Below are 24,296 nucleotides of genomic sequence, written 5' to 3' on the forward strand. Positions count from 1 at the left end.
TCTGCTCAGAACTCGAGGGGACCCCAATTTATAGGCTACCCTGGTTACTAGTGCTGTTTCTGACAGAGCCTGAGCCCTGATGTCATGTCAGGCACCCAGAGAGCAGGCCTCATATCCAGCATGTGAGTCCAGCCATGGGCCAAGTCTGTCATCTCTACCCATCCTTGGTATTCAGGCACCTGTTCCCAGACATTTGCTAGAATCCCTGCCAATGGGGGAACATGACGCACAATAGAGAACTCCTCTTTCCCATGGCAGGAAACGTGGCTTTGGGATGGGTGTACAATCTTCAATTCAGAGCTAGGTGCATGGCCAATGAGACCACGTCCAATCCTGAGGGGCCCCCCTGAGCACAAACAGGCATTGAGACACTCAGCCTGAGCATGATTTCAAAGAAGCCCTCTCAGTTGCACCACCAGTATCAAGAATTGCAGGACTGGTATGCCCCTAGGCCCAAATTCTAACCCTAGGTGGGATTTTGCTGGTGCCCAGACCCAGAATCAGTCTCTGGATTCCCAGTTTGGGGGCACCCCTAAGATGGAAAACAACATTCTTCCCTTCTCCGAAAAAGCCACCAAACTATGGGGAGCCGCCAGGATCCATACAGAGGAAAATTGTCCCATGGAACCATGAGACCACACCTGCATTCCGAGGCCATACTGGACACATTATCAATATAGAAAAGTCTGTGCTACTGCCTTCCCATCACCCCAATTACACTTCCTGACGAGCTGCCCTCCAGGTCTATGGATTAGGCCTGCGACTACCATGCCACTAAACCTAACCCAAATTTGTGTTTGCAGATTTCTCTCCAAAAACCATGGCTCACATGCTTTCCAGGATGGGGTCTCTAGAGCCACACAACAGGACTGTGCTGCCATCCCCAAGGAAACTGTGCCCATCACATTTGCCCAAACCTTCCAGATTAGGAGAATCTTGCAAGGCCTCCGAGCCCACCCTATATTGGCGGCAGCTCTGGACACAAATGCACAGTCTGAAACAACCTGGTGACCTACTTCCAGGCAGACACCCAAGTCAATGATCCTGAGTCAGAAGATTGAAACAGACATGTCCCTAGGAATGCTGGAACCACAGATTAGCATTTCAGACATCTCTCCACAGGGTCCTGTTCTGGAATACCAACTTAGGATACAACATGTGGCCCCTGGACCACACAAAAGAACATCTCCTGTCCCCACAAGGAATTTGTGCTCTTCTACCTGTGTCAAGCCCTCAGGGTACGAGAATCCTTCATGGAACCTTAGTCAACAGCACATTTTAAGATATCCCTGGAAACAAACCAGCATTGTGGCCCATGTGCAAGAGATTCCGGTCGTGATACTTCGACCCAGAGGCACCAGAATGAACCTGCCATGTTCATCAGCAGCAATGGTCAAAGGAGGTGTCCTTTCCTAGCATTAATGTGGGAGAGCTCCGCTAGCTATACTTTCCACTTGGGGGCCCCTAGAGCAAACAAACCAGACTCCAACTGTCCATTAGAAGGAAACGTTGCTGTTTGGAGCATTTCACAAGCCTCAGCAAGGAAAATCCCGCATGGCCCTTTGACAGCACCCCTCCATTTGTTGGTCATGATAGACACAAACTCCAGTGTGAGCAATCATCTGACACATGCCCTTACTCAGGTGCTGGATGTCTCAAATTAGCCACTGCACAATGGAACTGCCTTCTGCTTGGCACTGAATTGAAGTATAGCTTGTGTTTACAATTCCATCCTCACCCTATTGGTCCCCAAGCCCTCTTCATAGTGAATTTTAGAGCCACAACGCAGCACTCTGCCTTCCCCATAGAAAGAAGTGCCTCGTGAGTCTTCCCAGAAACCCCACATGAGGATCGATATGATAGGCCCTCGAGGCTACCCCGTAAGATAGGCTGCATTGGCCACGAGTGTTGTGTCTGACAGAGCCTGAGCCCTGACCTAGTGTCAGCCACCAAAACAGCGAACCTCTAACCAGAATGTGAGACCGGCCATGGCCCAAGTCCATCATCTCTACCCATCTTGGTATTCAGTTACCTGTCCCCAGAACTTTCCTGGAATCCCTGACAAAGGGGAACCTGAAGCACAATAGAGAACCCCTCCTACCCATGGCACGAAACCTGGCTGTTGTGATGGGTGTCCAACTCTCAGAGTGGGAGCCAGCTGCATGGCCAATGAGACCACGCCCATACCTGGCAGTTGTCCTGGGCACAACAGGCATTGTGACCTTCAGCCTGAGCATGCTTTGAAACAAACCCTCTCAGCTGCACCACCAGGATGCCACATTGCAGGCTTGGTACGGCCCTAACCCAAATCCTAATCCTTCGTGGGATTTTCCAAGTGCCCCAAGCCAGAGCCTGTCTATGGAATCCCTGTTTGTGGCACCCTTAAGATGGAAAACAGCACTCCTCCTGTTCCTGAAAAATCCACCAAACTATGGGGATCCGCCAGAATACTTAGAGAGGAAAAATTTCCCATGGACACAGAAGACCACAACTGCATTCCGAGGCCATACTGGACACACAATCCAGATAGAAAAGCCTGTGCTACTGCCTTCCACTCACCGTAATTACAGTTCCTGACGAGCAGCGGTCAGGAGTATGCATAGGGCCTGCGACCACATCGCCACTAACCCTAACCTGAACTTGTGTTTGCAGACTTCTCTCCCAAAACCATGGCTCACATGCCCTCCAGGATGGGGTCTCTGGAGCCACACCACAGGACTGTGCCTGCCATCCCCCAGGAAACTGTGATCGTCACTGTTGCCCAAACCTTCCAGATTAGGAAAAACATGAGGCCCCTGAGACTACCGCAATATTTGTGGCCACTCTGTACGCAAATGTGCAGTCTGAAACAATCTGATCACCTACATCCAGGAGACAGCAAAGTCAATGTTTCAAAGTCAGAAGATTGAAACTGATATGCCCCTAGGACCACATTGGAACTCTTGATTAGGTTTTCAGGCATTTGTCCTCAGAGGCCTGTTCTAGAATAGTAACTTATGATACAAGACGTGGTTTCTGAGCCACACAACAGAACATCCCCAGTCCCCTGAAAGACACCGTTCTCTTCAACCTGTGCCAAACCCTCAGGGAAGGAGAATCCTCACAGCACCTTAGCCACCAGCACATTCTAAGATCTCCGTGGTAACAAATCAGCATTGTGACCTATGTGCAAGAGATTCCATGTCAACTAAGGCCTTGGCACTTCGCCCCAGAGCCTCCAGAACAAACCTGAAATGTTCCTCAGCTCCAATGGTAAATGGAGGTGTGATTTCCAGGCATGCATGCGGGAGAGCTCTGCTTTCAAACTTTCCACATGGGGGAACCTTGAGCAAAAAAAGCAGGCTCCACTTGTCCTGAAGAAGGAAACCTTGCTGTTTGGAGCATCTCACAAACCTCAGCGTGGGATATCCTCCATGGCCTCTTGACGCTACCCCTTCATGAGTCGGTCATCATAGACACAAACTCCAATGAGAGAAAACATCTGACATCAGCTCTTACTTAGGTGCTGGATACCTCGAATAAGCTGCCGCACATTGGAATTGCCTTCCGCATGGCACTGAATTGAACCCTAGCTTGTGTTTACAATTCCATCATCACCCTACCAGTCCTCAAGCCCTTTTGAAAGTGAATTCAGGAGTCACAACCCATCATTCTCCCTTCCCCTTAGTAAAATGAAGGTACTGGTGAGTCTGCGCAGAAACCCCAGTTGAGGATCAATATGTTCGGCCCTCGAGTGAACCACGATTTATAGTCTGCTCTGGCCACTAGAGCTGTGTCTGACAAAGCCTGAGCCCCGACCTAGTGTCAGCCACCCAGAGAGTGGGCCCCATATCCAGCACGTGAGACCGGCCATGACCAAATTCCGTCAGCTCTACCCATCCTTGGTATTCAGGAACCTGTCCCCAGACCTTTCCTGGAATCCCTGGCAATGGGGGAACCTGAAACACAATAGAGAACTCCTCCTTCCCCAAGTCAGGAAACCTGGCTGTTGGGATGGGTGTCCAACCCTCAGAATGGGAGCCTGCTGCATGGCCAGTGAGACCACGCCCAATCCTGAGGGTTACCCTGGTCACAAACAGGTATTGTGACTCTCAGCCTGAGCACGATTTCAAAGAAGCCCTCTCAGTTGCCCCAACAGGATCCCATATTGCAGGCCTGGTATGCCCCTAGGCCCAAATCCTAACCCTTGGTTGGCTTTTGCTGGTGCCCAGACCCAGAGCCCATCTCTGGAATCCCTGTTTTGTGGCACTCCTAAGGAGGAAAACAACACTCTTTCCTTTCCCAAAAAGGCCACCAAACTATGGGGAGCCGCCAGCAACCATAGAGAGGAAAAGTGTCCATTGGACCCATGAGACCACACCTGCATTCGGAGCCCATCCTGGACACACAATGCAGATAGCAAAGCCTGTGCTACTGCCGTCAGGTCAACCTAATTACAGTTCCTGACGAGCTCCCCTCCAGGTCTATGCATTGGACCTGTGACCACCACGCCACTAACCCTAACCTGAGTTTGTGTTTGCAGACTTCTCTACCAAAACCATGGCTGACATGCCCTCCAGGATGGGGTCTATGGAGACATACAACAGGACTGTGCCTGCCATCCCCAAGAAAACTGTGCCCGTCACAGTTGCCCAAACCGTCCAGATTGGGAGAAAACAGCAAGGCCTCAAGGCCCACCCCAATATTGGCGGTGGCTCTGGACACAAATGCATAGTCTGAAACAAGCTGATCACCTACATCCAGGCAGACAGCCAAGCCAATGATCCTGGGTCAGCAGACTGAAACAGACATGCCCCTAGGACAGCCTTGGAACCCTAGATTTCAGACATCTGCCCTCAGAGGTCTGTTCTGGAATACCAATATTATACAACATGTGGTCCCTGGGCCACACAACCAAACGTCTCCTGTGCCTAGACAGAAACCGTGCCCTTCGACCTGTGCCAAACCCTCACGGTAGAAGAATCCTGCACTGCACCTTAGCAACCAGAACATTCTAAGATCTCCCTGGTATCAAAACAGCATTGTTACCCATGTTCATGAGATTCTATGTCAAATCAAGTCCTTGGTACTTCGCCCCAGAGCTACCAGAAAGAACATGCCATGTTCCTAAGTTGCTTTGATCAATGGAGGTGTGCTTTCCATGCATCCATGTGAGAGTGCTTTGCTACCCAAACTTTCCACGTGGGAGACACTGCAGCAAACACACCAAACTGCCCCTGTCTGGTAGAAGGAAACCTTCTGTTTTGGAGCATCTCACAAGCTCCAGTGTGTGAAATCCTCCATGGTCGCTTGACAATACCCCTCCATTTGTCGGTCTTCATAGACACAAACTGTAGCTTGAGTAAACATCTGATATTCGCCCTTACTCAGGAGCTAGATATTCGACTCAACTGCTGCACACTGGATGTGCCTTTCGCCTGACACTGAATTTAACGTAGCTTGGATTTACAATTCCATCCTCAACCACCTGTTCCACAAGCCCTCTTGATAGGGAACTCTGGAGACACAACGCAGCATTCTGCCTTCCCCATAGAAAGAAGATGTGCCTGGTGAGTCTGCCCAGAAACCCCATATGAGGATCAGTCTGCTTGGCGCTTGAGGGAAACCCGATTTATATTCTGCCCTGAACACTAGTGCTGTGTCGGACAGAGCCTGAGCCCCGAACTAGTGTCAGCCACCCAGAGAGCGGGCCCCATATCTAGCATGTGTGACCGGCCATGGCCTTACTCCATCATCTCTACCCATGCTTGGTATTCAGGAACCTGTCACCAGACATTTGCTGGAATCCCTACCAATGGGGGAGCCTGAAGCCCAATGGAGAACTCCTCCTTCCCCAAAGCAGGAAAACCTGGCTATTCGGATGCATGTCCAACGCTCAAAATGGAAGCCAGCTGCATGGCCAAGGAGACCACGTCTACTTCTGAGGGCCTCCCTTGAAACAAAAAGGCATTGTGACCCACATCTTGAGTATGCTTTCAAACAAGCCATCTCAGTTGCCCCAGCAGGATCCTGCATTGCAGGCCTGGTACCAAATCCCAACCTTTGGTGGGATTTTCCAGCCACCCAGACCCAGAGCCTTTCTCTGGCATCCCGGTATTGGGGCACCCCTAAGATGGTAAACAGCACTCTTCTCTCCCTGAAAAAGCCACCAAACTATGGAGAGTCACCAGGATCCTTAGAAAGGAAATGCCTCCCATGGACCCAAGAGACCACACCTGCATTCTGAAGCCATCCTGGACACATAATCCAGATTGAAAAGCCTGTGCTACGGCCTTCCATTCACCCTAATTACAGCTCCTGATGAGCTGCCCTCCAGGTCTACGCATTGGGCCTGCGAGTATCATGCCACTAACCCTAATCCAAACTGGTGTTTACAGAATTCTCTCCGAAAACAATGGCTCACATGCCTTCCAGGGTAGGGTCTCTGGATCCATACCAGACACTGAGCCTGCCATCCCCAAGGAAACTGTGCCCATCACAGTTTTCCAGACTTCCCAGATTAGGAGAAACCTGCAAAGCCCCTGAGTCCATCACAATATTGGCGGCCTCTCTGAACACAAATGTGCAGTCTGAAACACCCTGATCCCCTACATCCAGGCAGACAGCCAAGTCAATGGTCCAGAGTCAGAAGATTAAAACTGACATGCCCCTAGGACCTCATTGGAAACCAAGACAAGGTTTTCAGGCATCTGTCCTCCGAGGCCTGTTCTGGAACACCAACTTACGATAGAACATGTGGACCCTCAGCCACACAACGGAATATCTCCTGTCTCCAGAAGGTACTGTGCTCTTCGACCTTTGCCAAACCCTCAGGATAGGAGAATCCTGCATGGCACCTTAGACACCACCACATTCTAAGATCTCCCTGGTAACAAACCAGCATTGTGACACATCAGCAAGAGATTCCATGTCAACTCACGGCCTTGGTACTTCGCCCCAGAGCCAGCAGAATATACCTGCCATGTTGCTCAGCTGCAATGCTCAATGGAGGTGTGCTTTCCAGGCAACCATGCAGGAGTGCTCTGCTGCCTAAACTTTCCACATGAGGGACCCTGCAGAAAACAAACCAGGCTCCACCTGTCCAGTAGAAGGAAAGCATGCAGATTGGAGCATCACACAAACCTTAGCGTGGGAAATCCTCTAAGGCATCTTGACGCCACTCCTCCATTTTTCGGTCATCAAAGTCACAAACTCCAGTGTTAGCAAATACCTGACATCCGCCCTTTACTCAGGTGCTTGATATCTCGAATAAGCCGCTCCACATGGTAACTGCCTTCCGCTTGGCACTGAATTGAATGGGAGCTTGTGTTTACAATTCCATCCTAACCCTACTGGTCCCGAAGTCCCCTTGATAGGGAATTCTGGAGCCACAATGCCGCATTCTTCCTTCCCCATAGAAAGAACAAGTGCCTGGTGAGTCTGCCCAGAAACACCACATGAGAACCAATCTGCTCTGCCCATGAGGGAACCCCGATTTATAGGCTGCCCTGGCCACTAGTGCTGTGTCTGACAGAGCCTGAGCCCTGACCTAGATTCAGCAATTCCATCATGTGAGACCCGCCATGGGACACGTTTGTCATCTCTACCCATCCTTGGTATTCAGGCACCTTTCCCCCAGACTTTTGATGGAATCCATGCCAATGGGGTAACCAGAAGCACATAGAGAACTCCTCATTCCCCATGGCAAGAAACCTGGGTATTGTGATGGGTGTCCAAACCTCAAAGTGGGAGACAGCTGCATAGCCAATGAGACCAAGCCCACTCCTGAAATCCACCCTGGGCACAACAGTCATTGTGACTCTCAGCCTGAGTGTGCTTTTAACCAAGCCCTCTCAGTGACACCATCAGGATCCTGCATTGCAGACCTGGTACACACCTAGGCCCAAATCCTAACCCTTGGTGGGATTTTCCAGGGTAAGGGACAGAGAGCCCGTCTCAAGAATCCCTGTTTTGGGGCACCCCTAAGATGCAAAACAACACTTCCTTTCCTCTAAAAAGCCACCACATTATGGGGAGCCACCTTTATCCTTAGAAAGAAAAAATCTCCCATGGACCCATGAGGCCACAACTGCATTCAGAGGCCATCCTGAACAAACAATCCAGATAGAAAAGCCTGGGCAACCGCCTTCCAGTCATCCTAATCACAGTTCCTGACGAGCTGCCCTCCAGGTCTCCACACTGAGTCTCCGATCACCTCGCCACTAACCCTAACTGAATTTGTGTTTGCAGACTTCTCTCCCAAAACCATGGCTCACATACCCTCCAGGATGGGGTCTCTGGAGCAACACCACAGGACTCTGCCTGTCATCCCCAAGGAAACTGTACCCATCACAGTTGCTTGAACCTTCCAGATAAGGAGAATCCTGCAAGGCCCCAGAGCCCACCCTAAGACTGGCGTCTGCTTCGGACACAAATTAACAGTCTGAAACACCCTGATCACCTACATCAGGCAGACAGCCAAGTCAATGGTCCTGAGTCAGAAGATTGAACCTGACATGCCCCTCGGAACTCATTGAAACCCTAGATTAGGTTTTCAGGTGTCTGTCCTGAGGGACCTCTTTTGGAATACCAACTTATGGTACAACATGTTGTCCCTGAGCCACACAACAGAACATCTCCTGTCCCCAGAAGGAAACCGTTCTCTTTGGCCTTGCCAAACCATCAGTGTAGGAGACTTGCATGGCACGTTAGCCACCAGCACATTCTAAGATCTCGCTGGTAACAATGCAGCATTGTAACCCATTTTTCTGAGACTACATGTCAACTCAAGACACTTGGTACTTCACCACAGAGCCACCAGAACGAACCTGCCATGCTCCTCAGCTGCAATAGTCAATGGAGTTGTGCTTTCCAGGTATCCATGTAGGAAGGCTCTGCTCCCCAAATTTTCCACATGGGGAACCCTGGAACAAAAAATCCAGGCTCTACCTGCCTAGTAGAAGAAATCCTTGCTGTTTAGAGCATCTCACAAGCCTTAACGTGGGAAATCCTCCATGGCCTCTTGACGACACCCCTCCATTTGTAGGTCATCATAGACACAAACTCCAGTGTGAGCAAACATTTGACATCTGTCCTTACTCAAGTGGTGGATATCTCTAATCAGCTGCTGCACGTTGGAACTGATTTCTGCTTGGCAGTGAATTGAACCGTAACTCGTGTTTACAATTCCAACCTCACCCTCGTAGTCCCCAAGCCCTCTTGATGAGGAACTCTGGAGCCACAAGGCAGCATTCTGTCTTACACATAGAAAATTGAAGTCCCTTGTGTGTCTACCCAGAAACTCCACATGAGGATCAATCTGCTGGGCCCTCGAGGGAACCCCGATTTATAGGCTGCCCTGGCCACTAGTGGTGTGTCTGACAGAGCCTGAGTCCCGACCTAGTGTCACCAACCCAGAGAGTGGGCCACATATCCATGATGTGAGTATCCACCCGGGACATGTCCGTCATCTCTACCCATCCTTGGTATTCGGGCACCTTTCCCACCAAACATCTGACATCAGACTTTTGGTGGAATTCCTGCCAATCGGGGAACCTGAAGCACATAGAGAACTCCTCCTACCCCATGGCAGGAAATCTGGGAATTGGGATGGGTGTCCAACCCTCAATGTGGGATACAGCTACATGGCCAATGAGACCATGCCCACACTTGAGGGACACCTGTGCACAAACAGACAATGTGACCCTCAGTCTGAGCAGATTTTCAAACAAGCACCACCAGCATCCCGCATTGCAGGTCTGATATGCCCGGCCCTAATCCTAACCCCTAGTGGGATTTTCCAGGCAAGCACACCTAGAGCCCTCCTCTGGAATCCCTGCATTGCGGCACCCCTAAATTGGAAAACGGCACTCTTCCCTTCCCGAAAAAGCCACCAAACTATGGGTAGCTGCCAGGATCCTTAGAGAGGAAATGTATCCCATGAATCCATGAGAACACACCTGCAATCTGAGGCCATTCTTGACACACAATCCAGATAGAAAAGCCTGTGCTACATTCTTCCAGGCCCTCTAATTACAGTTCCTGATGAGCTTCCCTCCTGGTCTATTCATTGGGCCTGTGATCACCTCACCACACACCCTAACCCGAATTTGACTTTGCAGACTTCTCTCCCAAAACCATGGGTCACGTGTGCTCCAGGATAAGATCTGTGGAGCCACACCACAGGACTGTGCCTGCCTTTCCCAAGGAAACTGTCCTCTTCAAAGTTGCCCAAACCTTCCAAATTAGGAGATATCTGCAAGAACCCTGAGCCTACCCCTATACTGGCGCCCACTCTCTACGAAAATGTGCAGTCTGAAACTCCCTGATCACCTACATCCAGGCAGACAGCCATGTCAATGTTCCTGAGTCAGAATAGTGAACGTGACATGCCCCTAGGACCTCAATGGAACCCTAGATTAGGTTGTAAGGCATCTGTTCTCATGACCTGTTCTGGAATACCAATTTAGGATACAACATGTGGTCCCTGAGCCACACAACAGACCATCTCCTGTCCCCAGAAGGAAACCGTGCCCTTCGATCTGAGCCAAAGCCACAGGGTATGAGAAACCTGCATGGCACCTTAACCACCAGCACATTCTAAGATCCCCCTGGTAACAAACCAGCATTGTGGCCCATCTGCAAGAGATTCCATGTCAACTCAAGGCCTTGGTCCTTTGCCCCAGAGCCACCAGAACGAACCTGCCATGTTCCTGCCAGTTCCTCAGTTGCAACTGGTTCCTCATGGCCAGTTGCAATGGCCAATGGAGGTGTGCTTTCCAGGCATCCATGCAGGAGAGCTCTGGTACTCAGACTTTCCACATGGGGGACCCTGGAGCAAAAAAAAACAGACTCCACCTGTCCAGTAGAAGGAAGCCTTGCTGTTTGGAGCATCTCAAAAGCCTTATTGTGTGAAATCCTCCATGACCTCTTGAGGCCACCCCTCCATTGGTCCGTCATCATAGACACAAACGCCAGTGGGTGCAAACATCTGACATCCGCTCTTACTCAGGTGCTGGATATCTAGAATAAGCGGATGCATATTGGAGCTCCCTTCCTCTTGGCACTGATTTGAACCGAAGCTTGTGTTTAGAATTCCATCCCCACCCTACTGGTCCCCAAGCCCTCTTGATAGGGAATTCTGGAGCCACAATGCAGCATTCTGCCTTCCCCATAGAAAGAAGAAATGCCTGGTGAGTCTGTCCAGAAACTCCACATGACGATCAATCTGTTCGGCCCTCTAGGGAACCCCGATTTATTGGCTGCCCTGGCCATTAGTGCTGTGTCTCACATAGCCTTAGCCCTGACCTATTGTCAGCCACCCAGAGAGCCGGCTCCTTATCCAGCATATGAGATGGGCCATGGCTCAAATCCATCATCTCTACCCATCCTTGGTATGCAGGCATCTGTCCCCAGACCTTTGCTGGAATCCCTGCCAATGGGGGAACCTGAAGCAAAATAGAGAACTCTTCCTTCCCCATGGTAGGAAACCTGGCTGTTGATATGGATGTACAATTCCCAAAGTGGCTGCCAGTTGCATGGCCAATGAAACAACGCCGACTCCTGAGGTGCACCCTGGGCTGAAGCAGGTATTGTGACCCTCAGCCTGCGCATGCTTTCAAACAAGCCCTCTCAATTGCACCACCAGGATCCTGCATTGCAGGCCTGGTTTGCCCGTAGGCCAAAATCATATCCCTTGGTGAAATATTCCAAGCACCCAGGCCCAGAGCCTGTCTCTGGAATCCCTTTAAGATGGAAAACAGCACTCTTACTTTCCCCGAAAAATCCACCAAACTATGTGGAGCTGCCAGAATCCTTAGAGCGGAAAAGTCTCCCATGAACCCATGAGAACTCACCTGCATTCCGAGGTCATTCTGGACACACAATCCAAATAGAAAAGTCTGTGCTACCAACTTCCAGTCACCCTAATTACAGTTCCTGTCGAGCTGCCCTTCACAGGTTTATGCACTGGGCCTGTGATCGTCTCTAGACTAACCTAAATCAGAATTTGTGTTTGCAGACATCACTCCCAAAACCATGCCTCACATGCCCTCCAAGATAAGGTCACTCGAGTTGCACCAAACGACTGTGGCTGCTATCCCCAAGGAAACCGTGCCCATTACAGTTGCCCAAACCTTACAGATTAAGAGAAACCTGCAAGGCTCCTGAGCCCACCCCAATATTAGCGGCCACTCTGGATGCAAATGCACAGTCTGTAGCAACCTGATCCCCTCCATCCAGGCAGACAGCCATGTCAATGGTCCTGAGTCAGAAGATTGAACCTGACATGCCCTTGGACCTCATTGGAACACTTGATTAGGTTGTCAGGCATCTGTCCTCAGAGGCCTATTCTGGAATACCAACTTATGATACAACATGTGGTCCCTGAGCCACAACAGAACATCTCCTGTCCCCAGAAGGTAACCGTGCTCTCTGACCTGTGTCAAACCATCAGGATAAGAGAATCCTACATGGCACCTTAGCCACGAGCACATTCTAAGATCTCCCTGGTAACAAACCAGCAGTGTGACCCATCTGAAGGAGATTCCATGTTAACTCATCATCCTTGGTACTTCGCCCCAGAGCCAACAGAATGAACCTTCCATGTTCCTCAGCTGCAATCATCAATGGAGGTGTGCTCTCCAGGCATCCATGTCAGAGAGCTCTTCTATCCAGAATTTCAACATGGGGGACCCTGGAGCAAACAAACCAGATTCCATCTTTCCAGTAGAAGGAAGCCTTGCTCTTTGGAGCATGTCACAACTCTTAGTGTGGAAAATCCTCCATGGCGATTGATGCCACCCCTCCATTTTTCAGTCATCATAGACACAAATTCTAATGTGAGCAACCATTTGACATCTGCCATTACTCAGGTGCTGGATATCTCGAGTAGGCCCCTGCACATTGCAAATGCCTTTCACTTGGCACTGAATTTAACCATAGTTGTGTTTACAATTCCATCCTCACCCTAATTGTCCCCAAGCCCTCTTGATATGGCATTCTGGAGCCACAATGCAGCATTTTGCCTGCCCCGTAGAAAGAAGAAGTGCCTGGTGATTCTGCCTAGATCCCCTACATGAGGATCCACCTGTATGGCCCTCAACAACACCCTAATATCATAGGCCTCCATGGGCACTAAAGCTCTGTATGACATAGCCTGATCCACAACTTCCAGTCAGCCACCTAGACATTGGGACCCATATCCTGTAAGTGAGAACTTGTGTGGCCCGAAACTGTCATCTCTTCTCAGCCTGGTTATACAGGCATCTGTCCCCAGAACTTAGCTCAAATACCTGCTTATGGGGGAACCTGAAGCACAAGAGTACTCCTCCTTCTCAATGGTAGGAAATCTGGCCTGTGAAATGGGTGTCCAATCCTCAGAGTGGGAACTAACTGTTTGACCCTTGAGACCACAGTCACTCATGGGAGATGCCCTGGGCACAGAAAGGCATTGTGACCCTCAGCGTGAGCCTGCTTTCAAAAAAATACCCCTCGTTAGCTGCACCAGGATTCTGCAGAGCGGGCCTACTAGGTTGCTATGGCCAAATCCTCTCCCTCGTTGGTGTTTTCCAGGCACCCAGACCCAGAAACTGTCTCCAGAATCTCTTTTAGGGTTCCCCCCTGAGACTGCAAACAGCAGTCTCCTCTTCCCCAGAGACACCAAACTCTTGGGGGCTGCGCAGAATACCCAGAGACGAAGAATCTCCCATGGCCCCATAAAGTCACCCCTATATTTTGCGACCATCCTGGACACAGTATCCAGACAAAATAGCCTTCACTACCACCTCCATGACACGTTAATTTCAGTACAATATGAGCTTCCCTCAGGGCCTACAGATCAGGCCTGTGATCACCTCGAGCCTCACCCTAACCCTAGTTCGCGTTTGCCGATTTAAGTCCCCAAAGCCCTGGCCCACATGGCCTCCAGGATGGGGCCTCTGGTGCAATACCAGATGATTGTGCCAACCCTCCCAAAGGAGTCTCTACTCTTCACTGTTGCCCAAACCCTGAATATTAAGAGCAAAGTAAAAGCCCCTGAAACCCATGTCAGTTTCAAAGGACGCTCTGGACTGAAAGGCCTATTCTGACACACAATGAGCACTTGCCTCCAGACAGACATCCAGGCAAAAGGCCCTGAGTCAGAAGATTGAACCTGACGTGCCCCTAGGACTTCATCGATAACCTAAATTAGATATTCAGGTGCCAGTCACCAGATGCTTGTTCTCCAATACCAATTTATTTTCCAACATGTGGTCCCTGAGCCACACTAAAGAACCCCTCCTGTCCCCAGAAGGATACCTTGCTGTTGGTAGCTTTTTCCAAGACTCAGTGTAGGAGAATCCTGCATAGCCCTTGAGCACCCCAACATTCTAACATCTGCCTGGGTAAAAACCAGCTTTGTGATCCAACAGCATGAAACTCCATGTCAATTCAAGCTGGAACGAAGTTTTCCCCAGAGCCAACAGATCGAACCTGCCATGTTACTCAGCTGAAATGGACCCCGGAGGTGTGCTTTCCAGGCATTCATACGGGAGAGCTCTGCTATGCAAACTTTCCATATGGGGACGGTGGAGGAAACAAACCAGACTCGCCCTGTCCAGTAGAATGAAACATTGCTGTTTGGAGCATCTCACAAGTCACAGCATGGCACATCCTCCAAGACCTCCAGACCACACCCCTCCATTTGGTGGCCATCACAAACACAAACTCCAGTGTGAGCAAACATCTGATATCCACCCTTACTCAGGTGCTGGATATCTCAAATCAGCCACTACACACTGGAACTGCCTTCTGCTTGGCACTGAATTTAACCGTAGCTTGTGTTGACAATTCCATCCTCACGCTCCTGGTTCCCAGGTCCTCTTGATAGGGAATTCTGGAGCCACAACGCAGCATTCTGCATGCCTCACAGAAAGAAGAAGTGCCTGGTGAATCTGCCCAGAACCTCACATGAGGATCCACCTGCATGGCCCTCGACAGCAACTAATATAGATTGCAATGGGCACTCAGGCTCTGTCTGACACAGCCTGAGCCACGACCTCCAGTCAGGCACATGGACAGTAGGCCCCATAACCTGCTGGTGGGACCTGTCTTGGCCTGAAACTGTCACATATTTTCAACCTGGATATTCAGGCATCTCTCCCCAGACCGTAACTCAAATCCCTGTGTATGGGGGAACCTGATGCACAAGAGTACTCCTCCGTCACGATGGCAGGAACCCCGGCTGTTGAGATGGGTGTCCAAACCTCATAGTGGGAAGCAGCTGCATGGCCCATGAGACCATGGCCTCTCATGGGAGCTTCCCTGAGCACAAACAGGCATTGTGACCCTCAGCATGATCCTGCTTTCAACCAAACACCCTCAGTAGCTGGACCAGGAGCCTGCAGAGAAGGCCTGCCAGGTCTCTAGGGGCAAATCCTCACCCTCATTCATGATTGCCAAGTGCCCAGACCTAGAACCTATCTCTGGAATCCCTCATTTGGGGGGTCCACTTAGACGGAAAACCGCTGTCTTCCCTCTCCCAGAGACACCAAACTCTAGGGAGCTGGGCAGAATCCCCAGAGACAAAGAATCTCCCATGGCCCCATGAAGCCAACCCTGTTTTTTGCGACCATCCTGGACACAGTCCAGACAGAAAAGCCTGCGCTATTGCTTCCACGACACCTTAATTTCAGTACACTATGAGCTGCCCTCTGCGCCTGTAGATTGGGCCTGTAACCACCTCGGTCCTCACCCTAACCCTAGTACATGTTTTCAGATTTCTGTCCCCAAAGCCCTGGCCCACATGCCCTCAGGAAGGGGACTCTGGAGCCACACTGGATGACTGTGCCTATCCTCCCAAAGGAAACTCTGCCCTTCACTGTTGCCCAAATCCTGAAGATTAGGAGCAATGTACAAAGCCCCTGAGACCACCTCAATTGTGAGAATTCTGGACTGAAATGCACATTCTGGCACACCAGAAGCACCTGCCTCCAGGCAGATATCCAGGTCAAACGGCCTGAGTCAGAAGATTGACCCTGACATGCCCCGAGGACTTCATCAATACCCTAGCTTAGATTTTCAGATGCCTGTCCCCAGAGGCCTTTTCTCCTATACCAACTTATATTCTAACATGTGGTCCATAAGCCACACAACAGACCCCTTCTGTCCCTAGTAGGATACCTTGCTCTTGGTAGCTATGTCCAAGACTCAGTGTAGGAGAATCCTGCATGGCCCCTGACCACCCCAGCATTCTAACGTCTCCCTGGATAGAAACCATCATTACGATCCAACAGCATGAAACTCCATGTTAACTCTGGTCACTTGGAACTTCACCCCTGAGCCTCGAGATTGACCCTGCCATGTTCTTCAGCTGCAATGGTCAATGGAGGTATGCTTTCCAGGCATCCATTTTAGAGAGCTCTGCTACCCAAACTGTCCATACGTGGACTCTGGAGCCAATGAACCAAACTCATCCTGTCCAGTACAACGAATCCTTGCTGTTTGGATCATCTCACAAGCCCCAGCGTGGGAAATCCTCCATGGCCCCGTGATGCCACCCCTCCATTTGGTGGTCATCATAAACACAAAGTCCTTTGTGAGAAAGCATCTGACATCCACCCTTACTCAAGTGCTGGTATCTAGAATCAGTCGGTGCACACTGGCTGCCTTCCACTTGGCACTGAATTTAACCATAGAATGTGATTACAATTCCATCCTCACCCTACTGGTCACAAAGCACTCTTAACAGGGAATTCTGGACACAAAACAAAGCATTCTGCTTACCCCAAAGACAGAAGACGTGCCTGGTGAGTCTGCCCAGAAACCCCACATGAGGATCCACCTGCATAGCCCTTGATGGCACCCTAATATCATAGGCTTCCATGGGGACTCAGGCTTTGTCTGACACAGACTGAGCCATGACCTCCAGACAGCCACGCAGACAGTGGGTCCCATATACAGCAGGTGGTGCCAACCATGGCCTGAAGCCATCAGCTCTACTCAACATGGGTATTCAGGCATCTGTTCCCAGAACAAAGATCAAATCCCTGCCTAAGGGGGGACCTGAAGCACAAGAGTACTCCTCCTTCCCAAAAGCAGGAAACATGACTGTTAAGATGGGTGTCCAACCCTCAGAGTGGGAACAAGTTGCACTGTCCAGTAGACTAAGCCACTCATGGGAGCCGTCCTGGGCCCAAACAGGCATTGTGACCCTCAGCGTGAGACTTCTTTAAAAAAAAAAAAAAAAAAAAAAAAAACCCTCGGTAGCTGGACCAGAAACACGCCGAGCGGGCCTGCCATGTCCCAAGGGCCAAATTCTCAACCTTGTTCGTGATTTCCTGGCGCCAAGACCAAGAACCTGTCTTTGGGTTCCCTTTTTTGGGGGTCCCCTGAGACAGAAAACAGCAGTCTTCCCTTCCCCCAGAGACACCAAACTCTTGGGAGCTGGGCAGTATCCACAGAGACAAAGAATCTCCCATGGACCCATGAAGATTCCCCTATGTTTTATGGCTGTCCTGGACACACATTCAGGAAAAAATAAGCCTATGCTACCGCCTCCATGACATCTTAATTTCAGTACACTATGAGCTGCAATCACAGCCTGCAGATCAGGCCTGTGATCACCTTGGCCCTCACCCTAACCCAGGTTCGCGTTTGCAGATTTCTGTCCCCAAAGCCCTGGCCCAAATGCCTTCCAGGATGGGGTCTCTGGTGCCATAACGACGAGTGATCCTACCCACCTGAAGGATACTCTGCCCTTCACTGTTGCCCAAACTGTGAAGATTAGGAGCAAAGTACAAAGCCCTTGAGCCGACCTCAATTTCAAAGAATGCTCTGGACCGAAATGAACGCTCTGACCACAATGAGCACCTGCCTCCAGGAAGACATCTAAGTTAAAGGCCCTGAGTCATGGGACGCCTGGGTGGCACAGTTGGTTGGACGACTGCCTTCGGCTCAGGGCGTGATCCTGGAGTCCCGGGATCGAGTCCCACATCAGGCTCCCAGCTCCATGGGGAGTCTGCTTCGCTCTCTGACCTTCTCCTCGCTCATGCTCTCTCTCACTGTCTCTCTCAAATAAATAAATAAAATCTTTAAAAAAAAAAAAAGGCCCTGAGTCAGAAGATTGGACCTACATGCCTCTAGGACATCATAGATACCCTAGTTTATGTTTTCCGTCACTTGTCCCCAGAGGCCTGTTCTCCAATACCAACTTATATTCCAACATGTGGTCTCTGAGCCACACAATAGAACCAAACCTGTCCCCAGAAGGATACCTTGCTCTTGGTAGCTGTGTCCAAGACACAGTGTAGGAGAATCCTGCATGGACCCCTGACTACACCAACATTCTAACATGTATACCAACATACATTCATGGTATTCATGCTTGTATCCGTGGATACATGCATGGATACCAACCAGCATTGTGATCCAACATCATGAAACTCTATGTCAATTCAGGGGGCTTGGAACTTCGCTCCAGAGCTACCATATTGAACCTGCCATGCTCCTCAGCTGCAATGATCAATGGAGTTGTGCATTCCAGGCATCTATAAGGGAGATCTCTGCTACCATAACTTTCCATATGGGGGACCCTGGAGCAAACAAACCAGACTCCCCCTGTCCAGTAGAAGGAAACCTTGCTGTTTGGAGCATCTCAGAAACCCCAGTGTGGGAAATCCTCTATGGCCTCATGAAGCCACCCCTCAATTTGGTGGTCATCAGAGACACAAACTCCAGTGTGAGCAAACATCTGACATCCGAACTTACTCAGGTACAGGATATCTCGAATAAACCACTGCACCTTGAAACTGCCTTCTGTTTGGCACTGAATAACCATAGCTTGTGTTTCCAATTCCATCCTCACCCTCCTGGTCACCTAACCCGCTTGATATGGATTTCTGGAGCCATGACACAGAATTTGCCTGTCCAACAGAAAGAAGAAATGCCTGGTGAGTCTGCCCAGATACGCTAAATGAGGATCAACCAGCATGGCCCTCTACGGCACCCTAATAACATAGGCCGCCATGGGCACTCAGGCTCTGTCTGACACAGCCTGAGCCATGACTTCCAGTCAGCCATGCAGACACTGGGCTCCATATCCAGCAGGTGGGACCGGCCGTGTCCCGAAGCCGTCACATCTACTCAACCTGGATATTCAGGCATCTCTTCCCAGACCATAGCTCAAATCCCTGCCTATGGGGGAACGTGAAGCACAGGAGTATTCCTCCTTCCCGATGGCAGGAAACCTGGCTGTTGAGATGGGTTTCCAACGCTCAGAGTGGGAACCAGCTGCATGGACCATGAGACTACAGTCACTCATGGGAGCCTCCCTGGGCACAAACAAGCATTGTGACCCTCAGCGTGAGATTGCTTTCAAAGAAACCCACTTGGTAGCTGGACCAGGAGCCCGCAGAATGGGACTGCCATTTCCTAGGGCCATATCCTCACATGCGTTTGAGTTTTCCAGTGGTCCACACCCAGAACCTGTTTCTGGAATCCCTTGTTGTGGGTCTCCTGAGACGGAAAATAGCAGTCTTCCCTTCCCCCAGAGACACAAACTCTTGGGATCTGGGCAAAATCCCCAGAGATGAAGAATCTCCCATGGCACCATGAAGACTACCGTACATTTTGCGACCATCCTAGACACACAATCCAGACAGAAAAGTCTGCTCTACGGCCTGCATGACACCTTAATTTCAGTACTCTATGAGCTGCCCACAGGGCCTACAGATTGGGACTGTAATCATCATGGCCCTTACCCTAACCCTAGTTTACTTTTCCAGATTTCAGTACCCAAAGTGCTGGCCCACTTGCCCTCCAGGATGCAGCCTCTGGTACCACACTGGATGACTGTCCCTACATTCCCAAAGGAAACTCTCCACTTCACGGTTGCTCAAACCCTGAAGATTAGGAGCAAAGTACAAAGCCCCTGAGCCCAGGTCAATTTTGAAGAATACCCTGGCCCTAATGCACATTCTGACACCCAATGAGCACCTGCCTCCAGGCAGACATCCAAGTCAAAGGCCCTGAGTCAGAAGATTGAAACTGACATGTCTCTAGGACTTCAACAATACCCTAGTTAAGATTTTCAGGCGCCTGTCCCCAGAGGCCTTTTCTCCGAAACCAACTTATATTCCAAAATATGGTCCCTGTGCCACACTACAGAACCCCTCCTGTCCCCAGAAGCATTCCTTGCTCTTGGTAGCTGTATGGCCCCCTACCACCCCAGCATTCTAACGTCTCCCTGGATAACAACCAGCATTGTGATCCAACAGCATGAAACTCCATGTCAACTCAAGCCGCTTGGAACTTCGCCCCAGAGGCACCAGATCGACCCTGTCATGTTCCTCAGCTACAATGGTCAATGGAGTTGTGCTTTCCAGGCATCCATGAGGGAGATCTCTGCTACGCAAACATTCCATATAGGGGACCCAGGAGCAAACAAACCAGACTCCCCCTGTCCAATAGAAGGGAATTTTGCTGTTTGGAGCATCTCAAAAGCCCCAGGGTGGGAAATCCTCCATGGCCTCATGACGCTCCCCCTCCAATTGGCAGTCATCATAGACTAAGACTCCAGTGTGAGCAAACATATGACAGCCACACTTACTCAGGTGCTGGATATCTCAAATCAGCCACTGCACAGTGTAACTGCCTTCCGCTTGTCACTGAATTGAACCATAGCTTGTGTTTACAATTCCATCCTCACCCTCCTTTAACCCCAAGCCCTCTTGATAAGGAATTCTTGAGCCACAACACAGCATTCTGCCTTCCTCTCAGAAGAAGAAGTGCCTGGTGAGTCTGCACAGAAAACCAACATAAGGATCCACCTGCATGCCCCTCAATGGCACCCTAATATCAGAGGCTGCATGGGCACTGGGGCTGTCTGACACAGCCTGGGCCATGACCTCCTGACTTACTTAGACAGTGGACCCCATATCCTGTAGGAGGGACCTGCCATGGAAGGAAGCTGTTATATCTACTCAACCGGGATATTCACGCATCTCTCCCCAGACCGTAGCTCAAATCCCTGCCTATGGGGGAACCTGAAGCACAGGTGTACACCTCCTTCCCAATGGCAGGAAACCTGGCTGATGAGACGGGTGTCCAACCCTCAGAATGGAACCAGCTGCATAGGTCATAACACCACGGTCACTCATGAGAGCCACCCTGGGCACATATAAGCTTTGTGACCTTCAGCATGAGCCTGTTTTAAACAAACCCCCTCAATAGCTGGGCCAGGAGCCTGCAGAGCGGGCCGCCCATGTTCCTAGGGCCAAATACTCACCGTCTTTTGTTATTTCCAGACTCCCACCCAGAACCTGTCTCTGGTATCCCTCTTTTGGGGGTCCCCTGAGACTGAAAACAGCAGTCTTCCCTTCCCTCAGAGAAACCTATGATCCTGTGATCATAGCAGAATCCCCTGAGAAGAAGAATCTTCCATGGCCCCATTATCCACCCCCACATTTTGCGACCATCCTGGACACACAATCCAGACAGAAAAGCCTGCGCTACTGCCTCCATGACACCTTAATTTCAGTACAATATGAGCTGCACTCAGGGACTGCAGATTGGGCCTGTGACTACCTCGGCCCACACCGTAACCCTAGTTTGCAATTGCAGATTTCTGTCCCCAAAGCCCTGACCCACATGCCCTCAGGAGGGGGACTCTGGAGCCACACCGGAGAGCTGTGCCTATCCTCCCGAAGGAAACTCTTCCCTTCACTGTGGCCCAAACCCTGAAGATTAGGAGCAAAGTACAAAGCCCCTGAGCCCACCTCCATTTTGAAGAACATTCTGGTCCCAAGTGCGCATTCTGACACACAATGAGCACCTGCCTCCAAGCAGACATTAAAGTCAAAGGCCCTGAGTCAGAAGATTGAACCTGACATTCCTCTAGGACTTCATCAATACCCGAGCTTAGGTTTTCAGGTGCCTGTCCACAGGGGCCTGTTCCCCAATACAAACTTATATATTCCAATACGTGGTCCCTGAGCAACACTAAAGAAGCCCTCCTGTCCCCTGTAGGATAACTTGCTCTTGGTAGCTGTGTCCCAGGTACAGTGTAGGAGAATCCTGCATGGCCCTCTGACCAACCAACATTCCAATTTCTCCATGGATACCAACCAGCATTGTGATCCAACAGAAAGAAACTCCATGTCAACTCAGGGAGTTCCCAGTGGGGGAACCTCAAGCACAACAGAGAACTCCACCTTTTCCATGGCAGGAATCCTAACTGTTGGGATGGGTGTCCACCTCTCAGAGTTAGAGCCAGGTGTATGGCCAATGAGACCACAACCACACATGAGGGCCGCCTAGGGCCCAAACAGGCATTGTGACCCTCAGCCTGAGCATGCTGTCAAATAAGCCCTCTCAGTTGCACCACCAGGATCCCGCTTTGTAGGCCAGGGATGCCCCTAGGCCCATATCCTAACCCTTGTTGGGATATTCCAAGCATTCAGACCCAGAGACCGTCTCTGGAATCCCTGTTTTCGGGCACCCCTGAGATGGAAAACAACACTCTTCCCTTCCCTGAAAAAGCCACCAAACTATTGGGAGATGCCAGGACCTTAGGGAGTAAAATCTCCCATGGACCCATGGGACCACACCGCATTCCGATGCCATCCTGGATATAGAATCCAGATTTAAAATACTGTGCTACCGCCTTCGCATCACCCAAATTACAGTTCCTGATGAGCTGCCCTCCAGGTCTACGCATTGGGACTGCGATCACCTCGCCATTATCCCTAACCCAAGTCTGTGTTTGCAGAGTTCTCTCCATAACCATGGCTCACATGCCCTCCAGGGTGGGGCCTTGGAATCACACCACAGCACTGTGCCTGACATCCCCTAGGAAACTGTATACATTACAGTTTCCCAAACCTCCAGATTAGGAAAAACCTAAATGTGAGATGCTCCAAACAGCAGGATTGTTTTTTCTACTGACAGGTGGAGTCTGGTTTGTTTGCTCCAGAGTCCCCCATGTGGAAAGTATGGATAGCAGAGCTCTTCCGCATGGTTGCCTGGAAAGCACACCCCGAATAACCATTGCAGCTGAGGAACATGGCAAATCCCCTGAGCACATCGCAATATTGGAGGCCACTCTGGACGCAAATGCACAGTCTGAAACACTCTGATCACCTACATCTCGGCAACTGTCCTGAGTCTGAAGATTGAAGCTGACATGCCCCTAGGACTTCATTGGAACCCTAGATTGGGTTTTCAGGAATCTGTCCTCAGAGGCCTGTTCTGGGATATGAACTTATGATACAACATGTGGTCCCTGAGCCACACAACACTACATCTCTTGTCCCCAGAGGGGGAAATATCTCTTTGACCTGTGTTAAACCTTCAGGGTAGGATAATCCTGCATGGCGCCTTAGCTACTAACACATTCTAAGATCTCCCTGGTAAAAAATCAGCATTGTGATCCATCTGCAAGAGATTCAGTGTCAGCTCAAGGCCTTGGTACTTTGCCCCAGAGCCACCAGAAGGAACCTGCCATGTTCCTCAGCTGCAATGGTTACTCGGGGTGTAATTTCCAGGCAACCATGCAGAAGAGCTCTGCTATCCATACTTTCCATGTGGGGGATTCTGGAGCAAACAAACCAGACTCCACCTGTCAATAGAAAAAACAATCTTGCTATTTGGAGCATCTCACAAGCATCATTGTAGGGAATCCTCCATGGCATCTTGATGCCACCTCACCATTTGTCACTCATCATAGACACAACCTCCAGTGTGAGCAAACTTCATTCAACTGCCCTTATTCAGGTGCTGGATATCTCGTCCGTTGGCCATCATAGATACAAACTCCAGCTGAGCAGACATCTGACCTCATCCATACTCAGGTGCTGGAGATCTCGAAAAAACTGCAGCACATTGGAATGGCAATGTGCTCGGCACTGAGCTTAAATGTAGCTTGTCTATTCAGACTTCTATCCTCACACTCCTGGCCTGTAAGCACTCCTTACTGGGAATTTGGAAGCCACAATGCAGCTTTCTGCCTGCCCACAAGAAAGAAGAAGTGCCCTAAGTGTCTGTGCAGAAAATCCACATGAGGATCCACCTGCACGGCCCTCTATGGCACCCCAATATAATAGGCCACCCTGTGCACTAATGCTCTGTCTGACACAGCCCGAGCCCCAACCACCTGGCATCCATACAGATAGCGGGCCCCATATCCTACAGGTGTGAGCTGCCTTGAACTGAGTCTGTCATCTCGAACCAACCTGGGTATTCAGGTACCTGTTCCAGAACATAGCTCAAATTCCTGCCCATGGAGGACCCTGAAGCACAAAAGAGTACTCCTCCTTCCCCATGGCAGGTAAACTAAATGT

This window comes from Neovison vison, chromosome 7 (genome assembly GCF_020171115.1).
Source record: "Neovison vison isolate M4711 chromosome 7, ASM_NN_V1, whole genome shotgun sequence".
NCBI lineage: Eukaryota > Metazoa > Chordata > Mammalia > Carnivora > Mustelidae > Neogale > Neogale vison.